The sequence below is a fragment of the Pieris napi genome, chromosome 3 (genome assembly GCF_905475465.1).
Source record: "Pieris napi chromosome 3, ilPieNapi1.2, whole genome shotgun sequence".
Classification (NCBI taxonomy): Eukaryota; Metazoa; Arthropoda; class Insecta; order Lepidoptera; family Pieridae; genus Pieris; species Pieris napi.
Window position 1 is genome coordinate 3,957,404 of NC_062236.1, and position 27,006 is coordinate 3,984,409.

At 32.9% G+C, this 27,006-nt stretch overlaps 1 protein-coding gene across 1 annotated transcript in view; it reads right to left on the bottom strand.

Moving 5' to 3' along the window:
- The window catches only part of LOC125063692 (acid sphingomyelinase-like phosphodiesterase 3a), a 49,878-nt gene extending 26,282 nt beyond the window's left edge, over window positions 1-23,596 (bottom strand). Inside the window, exon 1 of the mRNA XM_047670267.1 lies at window positions 23,460-23,596. The gene's annotated coding sequence lies outside the window, so the exon portion shown is untranslated. The remainder of the gene's footprint in view (window positions 1-23,459) is intronic.
- Window positions 23,597-27,006: the final 3,410 nt, after the last annotated feature.

Genomic DNA, 27,006 nt, shown 5'->3' on the forward strand with positions numbered 1-27,006 from the left:
AGCGGTACATTTGCAGATAAAAGATAACTTTGTTTGATTGAGTACCTATAAAAAGATGTAGAATACTCGCCTTACTTATATTATGGAATTTACTTAGCTTGATATTTTTTATGAGTCAAAGTTACAACTTTACCAAATTATTGTTTGATGAGTACAATTTTATATTTTAGTTTAATTTAAAATTATATATCTCTTCTTATGTAAAGTATGTAAAACATAAGCTGTGTAAGATTTTGTTCTTTTTTTAGTGACCTACTAATTATTAGATACGTCATACATGAGTATTTACACACTTATAAACATAAAATTCAATGTGTTTTCATTCAATCCAACACTTTTATTCCTTCTATTTTTTTTATTAGTGAGCTACTAATTATTAGATACGTCATATTCGAGTATATACACACTTATAAACATAAAATTCAATGTGTTTTCATTCAATCCAACACTTTTTATAACATGTCATTCACATTGTCACAACTTACATGTAATTTCAACACTTTTAAATGGTTCAGTAATTACAAATAGAACTATTGCATGCAGTCAAACGAATCGTTTAAAATCCCATTCTATGTAACCACGCATACACGAATTGCCCTTAAACATTCATTAACGTAAATGTAACCGCGGGAAAAAGTATATAGTATACATTACATGGAGTCCGGCGACGCAGGTGCGCTTCCCTCCTGATTTATAATTTAAATCCTCCCTGTTAAGTGGTTAAGTCGATATGACGTGTCGCGCCGAGGGTTGTATTCCTTTAGGATATTTCATAATTTAAGTTTATCATACTTTATAACGCTTTAAAGCTTTAAAGGTAGTTCTCATAGTCGAAGGTCGGGGTCGTTTTAAGCGATTTTGCCACAGCTGTCTAGGTATTTATCTAGGCAGCATAAACAGTTCAGAAATCTGAACTAATACAACTTAGAGTCTATGAAGTGGTGCATCTCGTGAGCTTTTGTTTGTAAGCGTCCATGGGTGGTGGTATTTACGTCAACCTTTAGCACATCTGTATCAAAGTATTGTACCTATCTTATTTGTTATATAGTAAATCAGTTAATATAATTGAGTCATTTAAAATATGTTTTAAAGGGATTGCAAAATATTCAATCCATTGTTATAAACTTTTACTTATTTTGTTAAACGCGTACCGTAACATAAGAAAACAAACAAGTATTATAAACACTTCTTTACTTAGGCCCACATTAATTGGTAATAAAAAGCTCGTTTCATATAGAAAATCTACACTGAGTGCGTCAAAGAAATCAATTTAACTTGTTTCCGCCATGATTTTCACAAAGTTCATACGGGTTAATCAAACGCAGTAAGCACTCAGAAAACATAAATGATTATGCGCTGGAAATAGATCGAACATTTGAAAAAGTCTATATAAAAAATACGATTAACTTTAGGAAAATGCAAACCAGATTACTGTGAAAGGTTAATTTTTTAAATTTTTAATTGTATTTAGATTTTTATTTTAGATGCATTTTTATATATACTTTTTGTTAATTATATTTGTCAATAGTTACGTCCTCTATTTAAAATTGTATAGTGAGTGTTTAGTGCGTTTTTTGAGAACTATTGTGAGGTATCAATCAACATCAGTCTAACCTCTCATTGTTCCCAAACTAATAGATTTTTATCAAATCCTCACGGCTGACAATTTTGTGACTTTCTTCCTGGTGAGGAGCCATTTTAACGAGGTTATTTTGGTTTTTACTTATTATTTTAGTATGAATTGTGTATCGACGGCCACCGAACCGTTCTTTGTTTTACCAAATATATATATGTTTTTAGCTATTATAAAGGCTGCGTTGAATTAAGATCTTATTCATTTAATTGTTGAGCTGTTTACATCATTTTTCATCAACTTGTATAAGATTGCTAAACAAAATTAATACTTTTAATCGATAAAAAAATTTAAAAACGTGGAAACTTACCTAATAGATACGATCTACTTCTTAGATTGCTAGATATACTGATAAAAAGTAACGGAAACAAAAATAAACTCTCAAAAAATTGGGTCAGAAGCAGAAGGTAAATTCTCATTCACAGTTTGCACTTACAGATTAAACCATCGAAAATGGCGTGGAATAATAAAAGTTCCAATCCTTTTAACCAAAATGACTAGAAAAACTCAAACGTCGCCCTAAAACGCTCACTATGACTCCTCGATTATGTGCCGAATGCGGAACCCGCTTGGTCCCACTTTGCGATTCTAATAACACAAGTTTTTCTCGTTCAGCTCACATAACATGCCCCGTTTGTCCTATAAGTACTTGTAAGCTCAGTTTCGTGTTTTTCTAAGTCCACTATGGACGATAACAATGAAAATATAAGCGTTAAAAGTTTGGCCACTTAGGAGTTTGGGCTTTGTTACAGCTCTTAGAATATTTACGAATTTGAACTTTACGGATAAGATAATTTGATCGTATATTAATATGAACTAAATTTTTAGCTTAATGTTAAGTTAATTTTAACAACAACAACGATTTTGCATGCAGTTACCAATTATTAGTACGATGAAGGAAAGACATGACTTAGAACCAAAAATAAATAGATCACCTACTTGAATAAGATAAAAATATCAATGAAATAGATGCAAAAATGTATACGCCATTCCTTACTGAAATAACGTTTAATGATAATATTAATTTCACACGCACGCTTCGAAGTTGAGGGTTTTAATAATCTTTTTGTTCCAAGGTTGACTTTGATAAGTATTTGATATTAATTGCTAATGAGGGTACTTATATAATTATTTGTAGGTACTTATTAATAAGGCATTTTGAAATGAACCTAAAGTATTAATCTTATGCGTGACTAACGTAGTTCAAGATTCTTATAATAAACCAGTATTGATTATTGTAAAACAAAAGTTCCTAAACCTTAAAAGTATTTTTACAATTGTATCTAAGCCAAAGTGAATAATGCAAATAGTTTTCAAGTGAATGCTGCGTACATTTTCATGCATTATAACCACAGAGTAAAGACTCACAAAAGAAAAAAAGGTTCACTATATTCCGTAAATGTAAAGTTAAAAGTATTTACATAATGTCACAATAATGGGTTCAAGCAGTAAACGTCGGGCCTCCTCACTTAACTCATATCATAGGTTACATCCTTCTTGGCTAAAAGCCTTTGTGGTATGCTAATAAGGGCTGGGTGGAATAAAAGTCCGGAATAAATGTTCTTAAGAATGAAGTAAATGCTACTTTAAATAAAAAAAATTACGTAAAATAGATAATTGGATATTATTTAAATACAACAAGTTCTTGTGACAATAATAAATGATAAAGTTTTACCCCCTTCCAGGTTGATGAAATATTTTTAATAAAAAGTAAGTATTTATATTAATTATTCAATTAATATAAAAACAAAAAAAAAAACAAAATTGTTTTTGAAAATTTTTATAATAGAATATTATATGTATAATATTACGATGTTCTGCTACGTCAGAATTATTATCATTAGACTAAAGTTCGATTGCTAGATAACATTTTCTATAAATTTTAAAAAATAAAATTATTCTTATGAATAATAAATTTCAGTGGCTGTTTATATCTGCTTTTAAATGGTGTGATATAAGAAATAAATTTCATTATATAGGTATAAGGCAAACCTCGAAAACACATTAATGTATATAAACAAACGTTATAAGGATAGTTAACCGTTTAGTTACCATGGTTACCTATATTTTTCATAGAAAAATAGTATGAACAATCCAATAAATGTGACAAAAGGTTCCAAGGTTCCCAAATCAAAACTTGGATCCACTTTACAAAGGGTGCGTAATTAGGCAACATGATTTGTATGATAACGTGATTTGGCGAAAGCAACGGAAGCCTATCCCAATTCCCCTGATGTGTCCTGAAACGTGTCTGACGTCATTTCCTGTCTACGTGTCCACACCCTAAGGAGGGTGGACAGGGGACATTATGATTTAATCAGAAAGAGAAAGCCGTCCTCGCATTTCCCAAATCTCATTATAAGCCCATATATTTTTGGAATGAATTCAAAACATTAATTCGGGTTTTCATCTGACCTTAACACGGAGTTCATTAAGTGTTAGGTTAATAAGTACAGTTTAATAAAAAATCCCAAAGGAACTAAATCAGAAAATTGTATGTATATTTTTTATGTAATTGGCGATATACGTGACTCGTCGTTCAACGGTCACTTTTAACATTAATACTGATATTGTTAAGTTAATGTAAGTTTATTGTTATGCTTTAATAGTCTATTTATTTGAATATTAAATTAGTAATACAAAAATACCTAACATGTTACTAAGTAGTAGTTTTATAGTACGTTTATAAATGAGACCTCGTGAATATTGTATTGTACGGATAGCTAAGCTGATATAGGCTTTTATCCTTTTTCCTAAGCTTAAGTAGCATTTATATTCAGGTTAAATATCTTGTGAACCCATTTATAAACAAACAATTAATATCAAAAGGTGTAAAATTTCCAAGAAATTAATTAGATAGAGATCAGAGATATTTAAATATATAGACCTCTGTTAATTGCTGTAATCAAAGAGTTCTTTATAAATTAACCTTTCTCGAGGGTGCTCTTATTTCAGTATTTACGTAAAATTGAGCTTTGTGAGTAATTACGAGTGGCCGTCCACTGCCTTAATCACACGGTGGAGGCTACAATGCCCGGAATCTAAACTAGAACCTTAAATAACTCGGTTTTATTTACAAGTTCCACGAGAAAATGTTGACAGCATTTGCTTTGGAATTTTGTAAGTTGTGTAGCATTTTTTGTGCGTTCATTATGCGCTTAGGAAATCTTCTTTCTTGTTTTATAACGGTTGTTATCTCTGTTAAAATAGTATAATTACAAAAGGTAAGAATTATAAATTGTTTGGTCTCAAATGTATTTAACAAGATTGCTTTGTAATATTGAATTTAACTATTATTATTATTATTAAGTTTCTTTAATGCCAGGGCTGCACAGTTTTTGGTATATCTAGATTTAGACCAGTGAGCGGTGTTGGCCTAGTGGCTTCAGCATGGGAATCTCATCCCTGAGGTCGTAGCTGCGATCCCCGGCTTACCAACGGACTTTCTTTTTATGTGCGCATTTAACATTTGCTCGAACGGCGTAGGAAAACATCGTGAGGAAATGTCGACAGCGTGTGTCTGGCACAGGAGGCTGATCACCTAGTTGCCCATTAGATTTAGAAATGATCATGGAACAGATACAGATATCTGAGGCCCAGACCTAAAAGGTTGTAGAGCCACTGATTTATTTATTTTATTTATATAGACCGACAATTAGTGCAATCTTCTATATTTTTTTTGGCCTGTTTACTGGTTGCGGCTGTGGTTTCATCGCTGAATCTATCTCGACTAATTTGCATATTAAATTATAGTTTCGTATATAGAATTTTAGTGTATGAAATCTTATTACATAAAGCTGTTAATCCTCTTTTTAAAATGACTAAGAACTACAATTGTAAAGCTAACCACTCCACTTAAGTCTTACTCCCAAGCAATACTGTGTCGATACGCTATGCCATAACATTCTCATTGGGTCGTTATAATATATATCGAATTTGCCGGTGTAGCAAGAGGCATCATTGTCGTTAAATTATCCTGTGTGTGAGTGTTGAAATCGAATAAAAAAAGATCTTTAAACGTTTAATATTAAAATGGGATATACTTAAGTCAAAGATGAAAAGATTTCAAAGTGAAAATCGGCTACCTGGACTTTTATATTCCGTAATTTTCTCACGGCATTTCGAAACAACCAGTGCTCAGCTTCCTTTCACGACGGCGTTCTTCAACATTATTTTCCTACATAAAAACTAGGACAATAAACCTTTTTTACTGTGAAAAATACAGCTTCTTTGGAATTCGCCGGGAAACTTTGTCATTATGCTTTGACGCCTCTTGTTTCGCAAATTTTAGTAGCTGCAGACCGCTCTTGTAATGTACCGAAACTATTTTTGCTGCAGTTTTCTTGTACTCATTAAATATAACGAGATTCCTCAAGGTGTTAGCGTTATACGACTTTTCCTGGATATCTTTATCTTTGCATTCTTTAGTGAATTTCAGAAATCCTAGCTTTAATATTTTAACTAAAAATTTTACGTTCTGAACGAAATAAAAGTGTAAAAATTATCTGACATACTAGTTTATTTTTATAGCCACAACAATGCAATGGGACAGGTCTTTTACAGGTGATCGCTCTTCTGTTCCTATCAACCTTTCACAATAATTATTTTGCTGGAAATCAGACAAAGTTCTAGTTAGACTTGGCGAGTCTTAATCTAAGGTAACCCAAGATTTTATATGTTAATTACCTCATTAATAGCAATCTCATTCAATTAGCTATTAAAATTAATTTCGAATGATAATCATGAAATGGCCAGTAGTAAAGGAGACTAAAATTTACGTATGTTTTTTTTTATTAAATTACTTTTACCTCTTCCTTAACATGGAAGAGACTTTAGTAAAAAATATTAGATATATGCACTTCAATCTTCTGAGGCTACATAACATGCGATACCGAGCCACGTGTTGTTGCCGCAGGCAAAATTGTTGCATTTTTATTTCTCATTTGAAGTTTCTGAGCTATCCCTTCGCAAACATTATCCAGGTACATTCTGTGTTCGGGTGTGTCATTAATTAGGGCAATAAAGCTTTTGTCAGAGCCACTCTAGTTCGTACCTGAATGCCCTATACGCCGGTCGGTGCAGCATCATGTTTAGTTGTTTTTATGGCAGTAGCATTGGTCCGAAGTTTAAATCAGTGTAGGTATTGTGCAAAAGGGCCGTGTCTTGTCATCATTTAGACCATACGTGCAGTCTTCTCGTTTTAATTATTTCATGTGCTGTTTGTATGTTTGTATGTCCCCATCTCTCCCCCCACTCGTTTATTGTTTTCTACTTATGATGGATTTTATGTAAGAAATGGGGCATTTGTCATATAAAGAAGAACATAGCATATCTAAATGGCTACAGATTCCCTGCTCGAAAGGGTTCATGGGCGGCGGTATCACTTTACATCAGGTGAGCCTCCTGCCCGTTTGCCCCCCGTTCTATAAAAAAAAAACATTTAAGCTTTGTCGCCGCTAACTTTGCCATTTCATCTGCTCGCTCATTTCCTGTCATATCTACGTGTGTCTTTATCCAATAAAGGCGTACGGTTTTCTTAGTTTGTGAAAGTGCCGTTATATTTTTTCTGATTTCTACTACTAAAGAATGTAGTGATTTTGATTTGGTTATTGCTTCTACAGCCACCCTTAAGTCTGTATATATTATATTCAATACCTCTTCATTATCGATACAGAGTATGGTTCTTGCCGAATACGCCAGCGCTAGAAGTTCTGCTTGATAGACAGTGCTGTATAATGACAGCTTGATCTTCCGGCTCTTGTGCTCAATTCCACCTTCCCAGTAGGAAAAGGCAGCTCCGACACAGCCATCGAGCTTTCTACCATACGTCAATATCAGTGCTGCACCGCCTTCGCTTCTTGTAAGATCTTCCCTATTGTTTATCAATCCCTAGTCGATCTTGGTCTCTTGCGCTGGGTGTGATGTGTTCGCATATCTAGTTCTTTTTTAAATCTCTATGAAATGTGGCATTATGTTTTGCTAAAAAAAAATGAGCTCAAATGAGTCGAATGTTGGGATATCTCCATTATTTAGTATATGGATTATGCATATTCATACCATGAAGTAAGTCTGCCATCCTTCCGCCTCGATCGTCTTCCGTTGGGCTAAATGACTAATGCAGTATATTACAGTTATATTAACTGAGAATCCATAGTAAACTTTAAATGACCCATATAGTTTGCAACGCTGTGGAAAATTGTTCTTAAGTTGTAGGCATTTAAGTACGAGAGAGCTATTTTCTTGAAGGCCCTTAGGAAACAAATCTAAGTACAAACTAGCTGAGAGTTTTTTTTAAACATTTTTTGTTTGTTACAGAATTAATTGCACATTTCAGAATAAATAATACGCTTTAATCTTGTCTTTGGTTACACGGGTAGTACACATTGATGTAATTGGATGAATTATACCGATATTAATGTTAGTTTCTGTAACATTCGTGGACAACAATCCATACACATTATCTAACACACGTTCTAAATATAGTTGAGGTACACTTTAAATTAAAAGTATATAAAGGATCTCAGTGTCCCACCTGAATAATTAAATAAATGACCAAAGTTACGTGATTGCTTAGCCGCGTAATTCGTATGTAAGTACAGTAAACTGTTCTATTATTAAGTTTCGTGACCCTTATTAAAATATTCATAATTTTATACTATGAAATACTGATAAGGGACAGGAATTAATGTTATCCCTCAAAGTTGCCTCCAATGAGACTGTTTTACGCATACACTAGGGAGCCTCGTAGCTGCCTCTGAGTAATGTTTATTATACCCATTGACCGTTTTAACCCTTTCTACCTTTAACATGAGTGTTTTCTGTGTTTTTATATAACGAAGACAGGATATTTGTCGATTTTTCTCTAGCATTAACATATTTTTATATACAATGATCAATCATTAATATTAGTGCTACAACTTGTATAGAAAAGTGCTATAGAAGCTCGGCTCGTAAACAAGCCTTGTATTTATTGTATCAGTGAAAATATATTTTTGGTTAGCAATGTTTCAGAATTTGTCACCATTTAATTGTTAATTTAAAGCTGACATCAAAGGTAGAAACTACCAATTAAGTGGTCTTTAAAGAGCAATTAGAGAAAATTATAAGATAGAAGATATGTGACAAATAAATTTATTATCTGTATTATTACGTAAAAGGTATAAAATAATTAAAAAGCTTACAAATATAGAGTTTTTATATTAAAAGAGAACGCTTATTTAATTCCAGGCCTCAGGACTAATTCCTAGAGTGGTTACTTCAAAACTTGCTTTAGATTTTTTTTTATAGAACGGGGGGCAAACGGGCAGGAGGCTCACCTGAAGTTAAGTGATACCGCCGCCCATGGACACTCTCAATGCCAGAGGGCTCGCGAGTGCGTTGCCGGCCTTTTAAGAATTGGAACGCCCTTTTCTTGAAGAACCCTAAGTCGAATTGGTTCGGAAATACTTCAGTGGGCAGCTGGTTCCACATAGTGGTGGTGCGCGGCAATATGAAAGGCACATAATTAGCCATAATTCAAATGCAATAATCAAAGTTTGTAAGGAAGTCATTTGTCCGCAATTTGTTCAAAGTGAGACCAACAGCGTATTTACGTATTAATTAGAAAATACGAGAAAATAGTTAATTAGTTTGTAGAAAGTTGGGAATTGAGATTAAAACGAAAATAGTTCGCGAGTCCGTACCGTTTGAGTATACTTTGCAACTTAGTTGTAAAGCTTTTGATATTTACATAAGTAAATTATTATTTTTTTAATTAAACCAAAAAATAAATATTTAATCACGTAGTATTTGGCAGTACTGTCGTAAGATAATCAAACCATTTCACTTTTAGTACTTGATATATTCATAATGTTTTGCATTTAGATATCATGTAGGTACAATTAATAAACAATTGGAAAAACATCGACTTAAGTTGTCTTGCATTCATCATTCACCAAGTTATTTAAAAAAATATAAAGAGTCGTAAAAGACGACCCGCTGAGTTTCTTGAATGTTTTTTTCAGATCGGGCACATGCTTGAGCAGTCTGTTGAACTTAATGCTAAATGACGATTATAAGCGATTACATATTGTGATTAGTCCATTGAAATGTTACAATTTGAGGGCCAAACTGAACATTTGTTAGAGGACGCAATTTTATTTATTCATGTAGGGGGGTCAATACTCGCTTAAACCCAAGTTTGTGGGATTGGCGCCCTTGACCCCCGGCCGCCATCTTGGAAAAAGGGGTGAAAACACGTTTTTGCCTATATCTCCTTAACTATCCAAAAACAAAACACAAACTACAAAAAATTTGTAAAGACATATTTTGTAGCAAATCGCTTTGCCTACAATTATGTCTATGTGACTTTTTATCATAAAGCCAAAATTCTAAAAAGTTATAAGTAAAAAGGTGAAAAACTATCTTTTTTCTTTTGATTTTATCAAAAAATTATATCAGAACAAATTTGTAGAGGATCTCTGGGTTTAAGCTTGTATTGATGTTCCCCCTAGATGTTCCATAAATAAAATTGCGTCCTCTAACAAATGTTCAGCAAATGTAACATTTCAATGGACGATCTCAAATAAGGAATTTGATTATTGACAAATATTTCAAAGCTTTTCATTTTCAGCTTGACTTTAAATATGTTATTCATTATTTTATATTTGAAATAGGAATTTCGGTTAGACACCAATATAATATATTACCAAAGTTCCAATATGCTTTATGTGTAATTAACGCTATGCGGCTTTCCATTTAAAAGCAGCGGTATGTTATTCAAAAGGTCTGTACTACCAGTATTTTAAATGAATGAGCGAGCTCACTTACATATTATATCTATGTTATACGTAATACGTTGCGTTAAAAAGATAATTATGGTTTGAAACGTTTTGCGAGGAGGTATACAAATTTCGTATACGTCATTGATAAAATTTCCTTTTCAACCTTTCGTTTCTAAACCAAGACCGTCAACGCAAGACCGATACACCATTAAATATGCATTACAAAAACTTTAAAACAAACGACGATCTTAAAACGAATTATAAAATATCTCCGTTTAGTAATGCTATTTTAGAGTGGCTTCGAGTGGGAACGTTTTTCAATCGAAACACACACAGAGATTGAATTTGAAAACACTGTTTAAATATTAGAAAATTAGATTGTTTTGGAGAATTTTGAGATTATCTGATATTATTTTTTTAAAAGTCGTATTCAAGAGAAATGTCCAAACTAAATACAAAAGCAGCCACCTAGCATATTTGTAACCAGCATTTTGTATTCTAGCCACATGAAAGATAATAAAGCGATAAAATTTTATACGATTGTTGGGTATATTACATGGTATTGTATAAAAATATTGCAACTCAAGTTTATATAAAACCTAAAAATGCTTTGTTCCTGAAAACTAGATGTGGTTGCAGTGTTGAATTTTTGATGTAAATGAAAAACAAATGTATTAAAATCGTTTATGTTGTTTTATTCGTTATCCTGCTACTGTGCAAAACCTGTCCAGTTAATGAATATTTGGAAAACACACGGGTGTTATTCGACAAGATATACGAGCAAAATTAAGTGTTATCACCATCCATGGATACTCATAGTCACGGAAGTCCTCGGATATTGTCAGTTTATAAAATAGGTGTTTATTTATTGTCATTTATTGAAAATAACATAAAAATTGATCGAATGGTGGAACATAATTTTTAGACGGTCTGACGTTTTCAGTTGAACAACTATTTAAAAAGACAGATAAACTACTAATATTAATATATAAAGCTAAGTGTTTAGTCAATTAGTTGATTAATTAGCGGGTAAATAGAATGCAGTTGTTGCACCTGGAAATACGGTATTGTTATACATAGCATATTGTACATAGTGGTAACTGTGTTTTATTTATTAAGTTACCCCATGCCGACAAAAAAGGGCCAGATGAAGGCCCCGACATATACTAACGGATCCGGATGATCCAATCACGTTAGCCAATGACAAATGAAAAGCCGCCCGCAGGCATATAATATTCAAAATCAGATTAGGGTAAAAAACCGTCTTCACCGGGGAAAGCGGGAACCTTTACGTCGCACTTCGCTCACTCCAGACCTTCCGTCCTGTCCTTCAGGCGATTGAGAACCCCGCGACGGTCCAAGCCGAGGTCCGAGTCTCGCAGGAGACGCCCTTGCGCTACGCTCGCCAAAACAGCCCAAGCTGAGCTGTAAAGGCCCTTAAGGCCAACAGCGAGATTCCATTTTTTTTTAAATGATATAGTTATTTCATGAGATTTCGAAGTATTGTATAGTATAGTATATATCTACTCGTGGGAGTTTGGAAAGTAAATTCTCACTAGGTTTGATAGTAGGTATGCATTATACACGTTATTAAAATTTCCTTGTACTGTACGATGTAATGTATGTTATTACACTCATGCGAAGTCCCGAGATACAAAGTGTCGTTTTAATTGACTACAACGTGTGGAGGTATGTTAAATTAATACTATACGTATTTTCCTTCAGCTTGCTTAAAGCAATCGTTTAAATTTTACCTAATAAGTCGACTATTGAATAGTTGTCCGACTTGTTAATAGTATTCTACGTAATTTTATCTGTGTATGTTTTTGGAACATGTTTGCGTTCTTTATTTAAAAGTAGCTGCCTTAAATTCATTTCAACATTTTGCTATCCCACAGAAACTGTTTGCTTTTCCGGAATAATAACCGATAAAGCGTACTAAATAAATCTATTTTTTTCTGTTCAGACAAAAATCAGAACTTAAGGAATAAATTAAATAAAAATACCCGAATTGCGATTCATTTTTATTTATCGTATCGTCGTAGATTTTGCTATTGATAAATAATTGTCACATTGCTTAAAATTTTATTGTAGGTCCTGAATTTGTATGAATAGTTGTTATTTGTAAACTGAATAAAAAGTGATCATCAATATAGTATAGATAAAATAAATACTAAGAACTACTTTGTCCTTCGCCAAAGTATTTTTGTACAAATTTTACATTCGACCTGACGAAGAATGTACTGCTTTGAGCATTATAGCTACAGTCCACTCTCTTGAAATGAAATTCTTGTAGTTCCTACAAAAACAAGTATTCTTGAAATATGTATTTATAATTAGAAAATAAGTTTTAAATTCATTAATACTTTAAGTTGTGTAAATGCAATATTTTATAAAATGCCAAAAAGTAAGAATAAAGTATATTTTATCTACAAACAAAAATATATTTCTATATTACTCAGCATATAACTTTATAACGGTGAGAATTTTAACTTCAGTAAGAAAAACATGAATATTATAATAAATAATTTTAGGGTTTAAGAACGTAAAACAAAAGACAAATCTATAATACGCGTGATAGGATAAATGGTTTTGCTAAGGGTATTAGAAATTCCGTCAAAAAATATATGGAATTTCTAGTTTTGATAAGTTTTTGTACAAGACGATTTCAGTTCACCAACAAGATACAATTCCATTACATGTGAATTTAAAAAAGGATTACTTCAGTGTAGCGACATCCCGGAAACCAAAATACAAATAAAGAATGCGTGTCAACTTAGATCCGTAGTACACTAAAACGTTCAATAAAGCTAAACTATTTCAGCGATACAATATCAGTCTAGGGATGGTTTTACAAACGTAACACAAGCTAGACCCGGCTACAACCAGATATTGATACCTACCGCATGTTGCATGTAATGGCCCTGTGCTATCATAAAACATAGGTACGCCACCGGAATCCGAGTACAATACATTGCTATTGACGGTTGTTTTGTGTGATTTGAATAGTCGAATACTAAAATATCAATAAATACCAGTATTAGTAAATTTTTGATGGATAAGTTTTAGTCTTTATACCAGAATATTATGTTATTAGCGCGTATTATGTTTAATATAAAGTTGGAAAATCTATTCTACCATAACTGGGATTCGAGCATATGATCTCGGTTTCGCAAGCTGAACTATTGAGACTACGTTCATTTGTCACAATTTTACCTAAAAAAACAGTGTTTTATAGTATTTCAAAAGTTTAGTTCGCAGTTTTCATATACATAATTAGTTATATATATCTAGCAAAAGGTGCAATTAACGTATAAAGAAGAAATAATTAGTAATTCCAGTAAATTATCAGAGAGTTAGACATCTACTAAAAACGGAATTCGCAACAGGGGCATATAAAGGATCTTCATTACTACGTGGGTATCGTGTGAAGTTGTGAATAATACACAGAATACACCAGGATTAAATAGGATCAAAAAAGTAAACAACACAATATATTATATTATAAGTAACAATATACTCGTGTGAATTGTTCAGAAAATATATCGACGAAAGCAGACAGATGCCATAATATTATAAGAATGTTATTCATGTAATATCTATAAAAAGCGTTTGATCTAATAAAAGAGAGGCATAAAACCGACGCGGCAAGATCGATGCAGATGGAATATTGACATGCTCGTAAGAATCTGTCCAAGTTATAAGTTTTGCGGAATTTTTATAATACATTTATGTTTCATTGCTTAATTGTTTTTTTATTGACTTAATAAAGTTGCTATAAATTTGATTAAAAAAAGATACAATAATGACTTATGCATGATTTAAAGATGATAAAACCTTTTCATGACAAGAAATAGAGGATTGAACATCTTGTGAATTCTGTCAGTGTTAAACTGTATATGTCTATAACGCAACATTATCAATTAAGCGAGGGAAATGGGCGTAAGTGGCCCAAGTTAAATGGGCGTTCATTTCTGTACAATTTATTTATTATAATAGCCTAGAAAATAAATACTTTAATCAACTTGAACATTTAACTTTAATTAATTTCGTAAAGTACTTAAATTTAGTAAAGTACTTAAATTTAACAACTGCTTATTTGGTTTCACTACATAAACCTGTCATAGCTCATATTTAAAGATATTGTTGACTTGCATTATCCCACGATGGAAATTGGTGACAATAATAAAGAATGAGGCATGACCTATAAATTACGAGATCGTTTGTTACTGAACAACAAGTAACGTACATAATAATGTATGTTGTATAAATTCACAAATGCTGAGTGCTTTTCGCTTAATTGGCGTATACTCGTTCAACCAATATTCAGAAAAAAAATATGTAATATTGGTTAGACCTAGATTTGAGTAGTGTTTTGACAAATGGTGAGACAAAGAAAACCAATCTTTTCAATTATATATTATTCCGACAGAATCCAAATATAATTGCTACTCTAACTATATCATTATAAAAACTTACACAGTTTGTTCAATAAAAGCAAAAGTTCCCACCTTAAACCACACTCAAAAATAGCATTTCATTTTCTCGATTGAGAACCAAAGAACTCTTTGTAAAAAGCCATGTCATTGAGGCAGCGACACGAAATTGTTTCGACGGTAATATCCTTCGAGTGCAGGCAATTTGAGAGTCGCTAACAAAATAGAAAATTTGTTCAGCTCTGATTTCTGTTTGCACGAATTCAGAACGTTTAGAATTGCTTGATGTATCGCATTTGGCGTTCACTACACAGTTCGTTTTGAAGTATCTATTTATGCTGTTGATTTATTCTGGGTGTCTGCTAGTGATTCTTGGAAGGGGCGCTAAAGGGATTATATAGGTGATATTATAAAGAACATATGCTATATAACTATCTATATCCTCACACCTTTTTCCCGATGGGATAGACAGAGACCACTATGACCACTTGTTACGGTCCTGACTACCTTTATCGCTTCACCCACTTTCATAATATTCACTATGAATGTCCGTCGGTTATAGGTACTTATGATCTGTACCATTTCTAGTATGTCCTGATGTGTACAACAAGGCCTACAACCCCGACCTCGACGGTTGCTATGTATGCTATAAAACACTAATCGTAATTTCTACTATTCAAAAGTTATAGACTCTAATATGCCCTATTCTAAACAAATAATAAACTATAGATAAAACTCGGTATGTTAAATATCAGTTAGCGATTGGAGATAAAAATAAAAGGTCAAACATTATATCAAGATATATTCTTAAAAATCCATAATTCCAAGCACACAGATGCCGGAGTAAACCTTTAACATGAAAGTTTATTTCAAATCTGACAAACGTTCAGGACGATATAACAATGCAAAGTACGAACTTGTACGGGTGTCGCAAACTTTCTGGGATAAAAACTTTCCTATTTGTTAGCTCGAGTCCGCTGTATGCATGTGAAATTGCATCAAAATCCGCTTAACCGCCGTACCGTGATCCAGTAACAAACTGGAGAGTAGTACGATTTGATTGAACTAACGCTTTTTCTAGGTTCTAGCTTGGCACGTACGGGATTAGCGGACTCGTTGATGCCTCTGTGATTTTGCTGACGGATATTGAAACGGCCGAATTTCGATACGACAGTAATTGACGAAAAAATCCATGAGATTTGAAATTGGAACAAAACGTTTTTATAAAGTACCCATTTTATTAGCTAAAAAATTCGTTTCATGTTATTTAGTTTTGTACCATTCCTTCAAAGGTAAAACCCGTAAGCCCCTCGGCGTTGCAGGTGTCCATGGGCGGCGATTAGGACCTTATTCAAAGTCTCAAGCCTGACTGCATTTTTATCCAATAAAAAATATAACGTATATATATATAACGAAATTAACAACAGAGTAGTTAGTCGTCCATAGTACATAGACCGTGAAGAGGCACGCCCCTTAAAGGCTAATTTGAGGATGACAATGCCGAGAGTTTGTATGACAGTTTGTTTAGCATCCTGAAAACTATTCACCAGATTACAAAACCCTTTCTTTATTCTTTTTCAAATTCCATATTCAGCAGACAATTTGACAATTAAATAAGGAAAATCTATTCGGTTTTCCTCAATTCTGTTTGCTTACTGTGTTAAGTACACAACAGATATAAAAATTTGCTACAGAGAATACAAATTAATTTGTTGTTATGTAAGTACAGATGTAAAAACAAGGTACAAGAAAAATATCTAGCAAAAATAGCAAGGATTTATATCAAAATAATAATAAATGGTATCCCTGTGACGTTTCCATTTGTCTTCCTTCTGTGAATCGTGTAACGACATCATTTTCCTTCCCATGAGATTTTCCGCGCGAAACTTTTGGGATATGCCACGCCCAACGTTTGATTCGAAACTTTTTTTCATATTTGTATCATATCCATTGTTATTTTGTTACAACTTTCAGAATAAGTTTGGTAATAAAGGTGTCTTTTTGGAAACAAGTAGAAGTTTTTAAGCCGAAAAAGTCGCAAGAATAAAATTCATATCGAATTCCAAAGCATTTTTTTAAATGTGTATTTTTAAGATTTGAGCTATTTATCCCATAATCCCATGGGCACAAACCACAGACAATAGCAGTGACAGACCATTGAGTGTAGGACCAACTTTACGGAACAAAGTAGCTACGTTCACGAAATTTCATTCACGTTCCATTTCACCGTATAGAATGGATGGATCTTCAAGCATTTCTTGATCAAATGAAAATCGAAATGACAAACCAACCCAATGAAATTATATCGCAAAAAGATGAAAAACTGGCGTCATTAAAAAAGCAAATTGTGGTATTACAATCCTAAAACCAATATTTGAAACATAAAATATTCCAAAATATACGTGAATAAAAAGCAACATCTATTATATCTATAGAGTTCGGAAAAATGTCAAACGAAGGCCAATCTTGATTACCTTTGTTAACGTCTGAAAACACGAAATAATGATTAACAATAAGGAACTTAAAAATATATATTGTATACTCCTCCGATGACTATCCAAAAGAGGGTATGTCAAGAAGGAAATATGTCATGTGGAACATGGTGTAATGGTTGCAGCTCCTTACAAATATTGTGTAAAACAAAAACTTGGAAATTAAAAAGAGTGGCGGAGAGTTTATTGCCAGCTCTTCTCGTCCGTTCTACGCCCTTGATTTGAGAACTGGCAGTAAATGTAAACTTAGAAGCATTCAGCAGTTAATATGTATTTACTTACTGATGGTCATAAGTGTACAATGTGTTACGTAAATGAATAAATGATTTTGACTTTGACTTTGGAAAGAACTAATGATGAATATCATGAAGACCGGAATAAAGGGAATATCGCATACCTCAAACACGACAAATTGATTATCAATAAATTTCCCTCTAGAAAAAAAAAAATCTAAAATAAATATAATCAATGCATTTGATGTAATGAGAGATAGAAGAAAAATCAGTCTACAAACAAACGCTTGAATCTATTAACCAGCCACCAGAAAATTACAAGTAAGAACAAATAAATTTAACTAAAAGAAACCCATTTCCCAAGCCGACTAGTCATCGTAGGAATTCCGACCAACACCCTCCAAAGGCATTAATTTGTATCACTTAAAAGTTATACCTACAATATGCATCCCATACAAAAACACATAGGTTCCTAGAACTAATCACTGCACTAGAATGTATAAACTGTCACAGGACCTTCAGAAATCAGAAAAGCGGGTGTTCATATAGTTGATGCTGATTACAGTTTTTGTTACATCGGCGAGACAAATGGCCTGTATGGCTTAGGATTTCTAATAAAAAGAGCATGGAAACGTAACATAACAGCTTTACTAGTATCTCGGAATGAGTAGCACTACTACAGCTGAAATTTAATCACATGACGATTTCTATTATTCAAGCATATGCACCGACAACAAGTTCCAGCCGACGTAAAATTAAGAAGTTCTAGTAGTATAAGATCCCGATATACAACGACCTTCACCGAGATGCTTATTTAATGAAACGTATTTTATATTTAATTTAATATGTCAATAAATATAATCCATATGGGTTGCCTAGCAAATTTCAGTCCAGAGTATGTTTAATTAATATTAAAAAAAAAATATTTTTTTATAATTTGCATGCAGTAAACTTTTTTAATTTTTTTCAATCAATACTTTTAATCAGGGTAGTATTATATATGTATCACTATAACTTTCTTTTTTACTAAAGATGTATATTATATATACTTTAGTGTCACATAAAAAATATACACATAAATAATTAATTGATTAAAAACAACCTAACGTTTGCATATTCTATTGGCTTCATACTTTCGATTGGTATAGAATTTATCTAATAATTATACCGGTTAAATGTTTAAAAAAATATTTTTTTTTTATATTAATTAAAATACTCTGGACTGAAATTTGCTAGGCAACCCATATGGATTATATTTATTGACATATTAAATTAAATATAAAATAAGTTTCATTAAATAAGCATCTCGGTGAAGGTTGTATATCGGGATCTTAGACCATAGAGACCTTAAAAAATGAAGAGGTATTAGTGCTAGGTGATGTTACTGCAAAGATAGGCAAACCTCAAAAAGAAGAAAGTTTAATTATGGGAAGCTTTGGCTTTAGCCAGTGAATCGAGCGGGGCAAACGATTCATAGATTATACAATCCACACATATAACAAAAAAAGAGACAGCAGAAAGTGGACTTGGATATCCCCCAATGAAAATAGTAAGAATTATATTAACTATAACATCACAACGGTCCTAGAATGAATTCAAAATTATGAAGTCCGTAACAATATCAAATTCTCAACAGATCATAATACTAAGAGCAACACTTTAAAACCCCTTCAAAACTCCTACACACAGAAGAAATAAAACACTAAATACCACACTGGGCAGGCCAAAAGAAAGATGGCCTTGAAAAACATTGCAGGGAAAGGTTGGCATAGATAGATCTGAAAAGGGTTAGAGGAGGCCTTCACTGAAGAGGAGCCATATTTACAGGTGACTAACATAATATAACTACTAACATTTAGCTAGAAGTAATTCCACGGATAATATTTTTTTGGGACTGTTCAGTGATATTTTTAAAGGCAAGTAAAGTAAACAATAATTGTATGGCTACTAACCGGAACAATTTTTGTTCCGCCGGAATCCAAATGCATATACACCAAACGCGTTAACCACTGAACCAAGTGCCAATGGTTACTATTGTGCATGATGCTACTCTCTAATTAATACATAAATCTACAAAAGCAATAAATAAAAGTTCTTTGTAGCCATAAAATGCAAAAATTGCCTTAAAAGCTTAATGAAGTGGGAATATATTTTTCAATATATTTAAAACTAATGTCTTATTATTCTATTAAGTGCTAAAATGACCACTTATTCTTTAATACCCGGTCTCGAAACATGCACAATTACGTGTCTAGTACGAAAATGCAACATTGCGTGCTACACACGAAATACGTGCATAGAAATATAAGCTAAACTACTCAATAAATTAAGCCCAATTTTCTATAATGTTGTTTTCATGCTGTTGGTTGAGATCCTTATCTTCAAGAACTGTAATAAATTTCAGGTAACCACCATGCTTATGTGTGAAAATATTATGTGTGTTTAAGTTAGTATTGTCTTTGATTTACATAACTTTTACACATTTAAAGAAAAACGCTTTTTACCGGATTAAAGTTATGTATTATTATTATAAATTTACAACTATTTGACATAATTTTAAATTTATCCGACGTTTCGCGTGCCTTACAGCGTGCGTGGTCACGGTGACTGAAGACAAAAGATGTTGAATGTCAAAAGGTATCACAGCTGCAGAGAAAGTTGCCTTATCTGTATTTGTTTCCCCGGAGTTGGTATCGACTAAAAGATGGAGGGTTTTGGCAAAAATGGCTCACGGTGTCCTCTATTTTCGCGGATTGTTTTTCTTTTTGAGATTTTAATTTGGATATTATTGGATCCCAGGTGTTTGACAATTTTAGGCCGTCTTCTCTATTGAAATTGGGGTGTTTTTTGATTTCAATGGCTTCGCGTACCAATCTTGGGAAGAATCTTTTCTCTTTCGCAAGTACTTTCGGTTGGTCAAAGCGTATGTAGTGATTAGGCCTATCTAGTATGTGTTCACAGACTGCTGATTTTGTGTGTCGTCTATGTCTTATGTCTGCAATGTGTTCTTTGAGTCTGCTGGACATACAATACACAGGAAGGCAACCCACACAGATAGGTACCTCAATGGTGAATCCCACCACCACCCTTCACAACTGCTTTCTGTCGGTAAATGTTTGTTTCAGAGAGCCCAGCGTCTTTGTGATGATGCCCACCTCGAGGAGGAACTACAGCATGTCAAACAGGTGCTACACCGAAACAAGCTGCGCATCCCCCGGCTACATCACAAAAACAAAAATAAGACACAAACAGTTCCCCGCCAGCCAGCCTACTTGCCATATGTAAAGGGAGTTACAGATAGAATTAGCCGGATCCTAAAACGAGCTTCTATTCATACAATTTTCAAGCCGCACAAGAAGATTCAGCAATTCCTAAGACCAATCAAAAGTAACACCCCATTGCAAGATGCAGGTATATACAAACTGGATTGCGACTGTGGCCTGTCTTACATAGGGCAAACTAAACGCAATATGTCCAGCAGACTCAAAGAACACATTGCAGACATAAGACATAGACGACACACAAAATCAGCAGTCTGTGAACACATACTAGATAGGCCTAATCACTACATACGCTTTGACCAACCGAAAGTACTTGCGAAAGAGAAAAGATTCTTCCCAAGATTGGTACGCGAAGCCATTGAAATCAAAAAACACCCCAATTTCAATAGAGAAGACGGCCTAAAATTGTCAAACACCTGGGATCCAATAATATCCAAATTAAAATCTCAAAAAGAAAAACAATCCGCGAAAATAGAGGACACCGTGAGCCATTTTTGCCAAAACCCTCCATCTTTTAGTCGATACCAACTCCGGGGAAACAAATACAGATAAGGCAACTTTCTCTGCAGCTGTGATACCTTTTGACATTCAACATCTTTTGTCTTCAGTCACCGTGACCACGCACGCTGTAAAGCACGCGAAACGTCGGATAAATTTAAAATTATGTCAAATAGTTGTAAATTTATAATAATAATACATAACTTTAATCCGGTAAAAAGCGTTTTTCTTTAAATGTGTTTAAGTTGCTTGATATATTTTATTTAATGTTTCCCGTGGGTTATGTGTTCTTAGGAAAAATGTTGCTAATACTATTTACTAAGTGTGACAAAAAATTTACATTAGTAATTTAACAAACACCCGTAGGTACCAATTAAAAATCACGCTTTCGGATTATAATTTGTATTTATTCACGAAATGTACGCGCGTACCGTGAGAGTGAGATTCGGTGTCAAGACGTGCTGTGTATGATCTGCGTATGTCAAAAACTAATTGGATTTGATGTCCGGGAATCATACTTAGCGCTAAGCCTTGACTTTGAATCTTCCCCTAATTTCAAGACATTTTTAATATAATTGTGATAGAACGTGTTTTGTTTAAAAAACATTTATTTTAAGCATTTATCTGTAAGAGGATTACTCGTACTTGATATTACAAATACAGAATCAATAATATCAATTTTAATGTTAGCATATAATATGTTAAATTTAGTAATACGAGATACCATAATCAAAACTCTTGTAATTACGTAGGTATAAATTGAAATGTCAATGTGTGAACTTCGACCTTTCGAATCATAAAGCCGATGAAACAAAATTGTATATGTATCAAACTTTTTACACATGCTATTGAATAGCCTATTTCAATAAAATCTTTCTAGGCATTTATAAAAAAAAATATATTAAATACATTATATTATAGTCTATTTCACATCTATATTATAAAAAATATATCTTTTGTTTTTAATGGATAAACTCTAAATTACTGAACAGGTTTTAGGCCTTCTTTACTTCCAAGAGCTTTTCTTAGTTCGATCTCAGAATCGAGTCGAATTAAAAAATATATTAATAGGTACTGGATAGTTCATTCAAGGCATAAAGCGGGTGTAAACGCAGTTTGGTAGTTTCAAATTAAATACTATATAGTAAACCCAACTAAGCCACTAAATGTCATATTAGAGAATTATGTATTAACCGACTATTCTAGAATAAAAATAACAAAATGTTTTTCTATTATCATCATTAATGTTAGAATACCATGTTATTTTTTTATAATTATTTAATTATGTAATCCAGGACCTATACCTTAACGAACAAAGACCAAATAAAATAATGTATTAATAAAGCTCAATAATAGCGTCTCACAATTGATTTCCTCGAATAAAACTATTTTTATTTAAGCCTATGCTTCAAATGTCACTTTTAATATTACCTTACAAAAATTACGGATTATTTGATTATACATTTAATATCCACATATTATATCACCCGGTAAATTTATTTTAATTAAAGCTTATTAACAATTGGCTAATATAAAAGTTGGTGTCAAAACTTCCACCCTTTTGTCGGCATAATTTTGCTTTAACAAACTTCAATATTGAATTTCCAAGCTTCGCTGCCCGTATTGTTTTCCATTGATTTGTTATCTGAGAATAAGTTATTTAATTGATAAACTCAGTATCACATGTTTTAGTTTTATTACATATTGATTAAGCAGGATGTTGATATTATCTTGAATATTTAATAATAATCTTGGTTAATATTTATGAAATATACTTTTAGCTTTATCATTTATAAATTTTTATTTGAATTTGGCACTTATTTTTAGTAGAAATACAAAATAACATTTAGCAATTTAGCAAGCCATTATTTCTGTATGAAAATGTTGGTAAAGAATTAACATATTTATTTCATAATACGACCTGTTTTAATTAAGTGTGTATGACCCTCAGTGAATTATATCTAAACACTTAGTATTCGTATAATGTTATGTGTGTTTGCAGAAAATTACAATTTAAAAATAATGTATGTTTCAAAGTAATAAACTCCAGAACACGTTAAAAAAGGAAATGGTAAATCAAAGTAAAATCCTCAAACAAAGTATTAACATAAAGGAAGCTCTTACGTTTTATATTCCATCGGCGTTCCGATTTAAATGTTCTCCCAAAGTCTATACATAAGTCACGAAATTAACAACAACACGCATACGAAACACTCGTGAGTTCACAGCTTTACGCCCACACGCGTCCGCTCCAGTCAAAGGACGAGCGACGAATGAGTACTACACTCAGTCGCCCTATTTCCCTCCCAACCCCCAGGTGGGAAAAAGGCAAAAGGCATGCTCAACTAGGTACGGGCCGCGTTAAAACACGCGTAATACCTTCTTTCAGACCGTTCCATAAAGTCGAGGGCTTTCATTTTTTATTTTCAGCTATTCCACATTGTGTTTATGGGTCATTTCTATTCTTTGTGGCTTTATTGAATTTTATTTAATTAGAACCACTTGTCATTTGTTTGTAAGCGTTAAGCAAAGTGTGGAATTACCTTCGTTTAATACGAATCATTATGCCGGTTTTCATTCAATTTTCCATTTTATCTGATTCTCTTGAAGCTTTGAGTAAATATTTGAAATGTTGATGAAAAGATTTCGCGTTATTTGACATTCAAAGAACGATTGATTTAGAATTTCTTAAACTGGCAATGAAATTATAATTGGTCTAAGCTTTCGTGTAAGGTAAATATTTTAAAGTTAAGGTGTTTTGGCGTAAGAAAGTTTAAACAAATATCGGTGCCAAAATTGTTTTCCTGTAAAATATTTAGTCGTTGGGTTACGAAAATAAAATTTATTGGTTTCCTTTCATCTTAAACGCAATCTTAGTCTAGTATTTAAGTAGGGGATTAAACCTTAAAGCTGTGCTTTTCACCCCTGTTTTTTTTTTTGTTCGCCAAATGTTTTTATGTGGAAAACACGTGAAAAACACGGGGCCATACAGGCTTGTAGCGCCACTGAATTATTATTTGTAGTTTTTCTCTGGTAATGTAATGACTAAAAATTTTCCTCCAGCCTTGCGATTCTGTAACTCACTTTTCGAATTCTCACAGCGGTTTTCACAGCGGCGGTCGCGCTCAAATCAGTCGTAAAGCAGTCATTTTACGATTTGGCATTCTGATAAACGATAAACTACAAGCTTCTCCTTAGTTCCTCCTTAGAGAGTTGAAAATTGAGTTACAGAATCGCAAGGCTATAATAGACAAAATAATAAGCTTAACTGAAGTTTAAAAATAAACAAATATTAAATATAAAAAAAAAACATAAAACTCAGTTCACATTTTAAAGCTACGAGCTTTTGGCTTCACGAACGCGTATACCAAGTTCAAAATTAAAAATACATCGTAAAACAAACGTGCATTGAAGTGTCATTTTAAACATGAACACAAAAGGCCACAAAATAAACACCTCCGGCAATTGTCGGGTTAAATTCCTGTATACATCGCACTGAATGGCATGTAAAAGATTCGGTACATGTTTTATATATCTTGGCCTCACGCCAGTCCGACATGGTATACCCACTGGAATTTTGCGAATTTCTTTTCAAAGGTAAATTGTGAATAAGTAATGGGGTGTTAAAAATGAATTTGAATCATGTGTAAAGAAATAGTTCAGCCGGCGTGTTGGTTTGAAGTTCCGCAATCTACCTAATGAGGTAGACAAATATCAAAACTCAAAATAACTTTATTCGTGTTGGTAAACAAGTACACTTATGCATACCAACAGAAAACATGTTAAATTGTTTGTAAATTTACTTTTACTATACGATACGATACACTCGTTGTTTCACCGGGAGTCGAATCCAGAGTACCCATGTGTAACACCTGCAATGCGGTTGGCAAATGCAATACAATTTCTTAATAGTAAATTGTATAATAAGAAGTACAAATCATTCAAAAGTATTATTTGTATCTTTCAAAGTTAGACTGACTCAACTGATATTAATATAAATCTTAGCTATGTGTGGAATATATATAGCTTAACCCTTATGATATATTTATGACGTATTTAACTTCCTCCCCCCTTATTCCCACCTTATAATTGCTTTAGTTAACTTATTAATTACCTATTAAGAGGACCTAGGTTTGCGTGAGGTGATTAAAACTGATTAAGGTAATTAACTGATTAACGAAAAAGGAAAACTGTATATCTTAATACATATATATATTTCTTGTGTGCGTGTGTATGTGACTGAACTCCTCCTAAACGTCTGGACCGATTTTGATGAAATTTTTTGTGTGTGTTCAAGGGGATCTGGGAATGGTTTAGATTCACAAATCAGCCCACCAGATGTTAAGGGTAGTCCACCCCTAATTTTTATTTTTTTATTTATAGATAAAATTTTATTTTTTATTTTTTTTATGTTACAGAATTAAAAAATACATACAACCCCTAATTTTCAACCCTCTACGATCAACCCCTATTTTTTTATTATAAATGATATACATGGCAAAACGACGTTTGCCGGATCGGCTAGTATTTTAATAACTTTGTAATGCGTTTCGAACTTGTCTTCCACCATTAATTTACTTCAAAACTCCTTGTAATAACAAAACACCTTTACCATTTTAAGTTGGACAATAGAATGTAATTCCTTGGTATATTGAGCTGGGTGATATAGCATAAATTCTAAGGTATTGCAGTAGAGTAGTGACAGAAGCGATATCAAAAAGTTAAATCTTTTTTTCAGTATATACTGCATTTTTAGCCTAAAAGACTAATTATGCTTTTTATGCTTATATTGAATGAGAAGTGTATAATGCAGGCCGAATATTTTGTTAGATACAGGCTCCTCTGACTGTATATTTCAAAACCGGGACATTATTGATTCTATGAAAACTGAATTAAATATAAACCAAATTGAATAACTGAGGCAAAAATAAATCGTTTATTGTTCGCAGAATCATATTCAAATACAACATTATTTTGTTTGATCTGAAAGTTTAATTGGATAGGCAAATTTAATTGGATTGCAAAGTTCCCCTGCCGCTACGCGTATGATAGAGGTTCAACCTTTACCACAGGTAAAGCAGCAAAAACCACGAAAGGCTAACCATAAACTTTGATTAGATTTTGTTACACGCCGCGCCACGGTACATTAAAATGCGTGAATCGCGCCTGGCAGAATTGAATTTTCTAGGTCATTGCTTCACTCAGTTCATCTTGAGATTATGCATTATTTTCTCCATCCCTTTGAAGCGCATAGAATGTCCATTTGTGGGATTTTCCTCAAGGAAAATTCCATTTGCATAGAACAGTTCGATGTGTGAGGAAATTCCCGTGCTCGAGACTATTTGCGATACATTATAAATTCAATAGATGACACGTAGTTGGAAGAATAGATTTAAGGAACGTAAACGTATGAAGATATTATTATAAAAGGTAGTAGATTTCTTATACAAATATAATATAGATGCGTGTCACGAACAACCTGTATAAATAAGGGCACGTTCCTGTTTATTGCCGACGTCTGCAATTTGTTTCACCTGTAATTTGATGTATGTACACTGAACTAAATAGAATAGAGTACGGATTTACTTATAAAATATTTTTTTCTAATTTCATATTATACAATTTTTAAGTTGGTCTCATAAAAAATTAAGTTTAGTTCGATCAATGGATC